Below are 493 nucleotides of genomic sequence, written 5' to 3' on the forward strand. Positions count from 1 at the left end.
TCGTAAGCGCACTTAAGTCTATTTGTGCTGCAATTATTTCCGCAAATATCACATACGCCTAAACATAAAAAAATCAATTTCTTCACAATGGTTTAGAAATCACATACGCCCGTCCGTGCTATCAATAGTATCTCTTAAACGTAGTATGTCTGTGTGTTAATCTCATTTTTTGTTTTTTGTCGCTTACGCCCCTTTGACTTTCTAGCGGCGAATTGGACTCGAACGACCAACCTCCAAACCCAGAGTACACCGTACTAACCATTACACCACTGAGGTTGTTCTCAACTTGATCTTCAGTCGCTTCTCGGCCTTTTGGCTAAGATCAAAGTGTAGTCTCTGTCCTTATCAGATTGCAAAATAATAATAAGACTCTTGAGTGGAAGGTAACCACTAGGCGAGGTTGACGCCGGAGGCGTTCTCTACCACCTAATGCTTCCGCTACCACCACAAATCGCTACCACCAAAGACTTACATTATTATGTAGTAAAAGTCT

General features: G+C 41.6%; 1 pseudogene; it reads left to right on the plus strand.

Annotated features, from left to right (window-relative positions):
• Nucleotides 1–296: 296 nt before the first annotated feature.
• On the plus strand, nt 297–392 carry LOC113473618 (annotated as a pseudogene).
• Nucleotides 393–493: the final 101 nt, after the last annotated feature.

The sequence above is a fragment of the Diaphorina citri genome, unplaced genomic scaffold, assembly GCF_000475195.1.
Source record: "Diaphorina citri unplaced genomic scaffold, Diaci psyllid genome assembly version 1.1 scaffold49227, whole genome shotgun sequence".
In the NCBI taxonomy this organism is placed as follows: Eukaryota; Metazoa; Arthropoda; class Insecta; order Hemiptera; family Psyllidae; genus Diaphorina; species Diaphorina citri.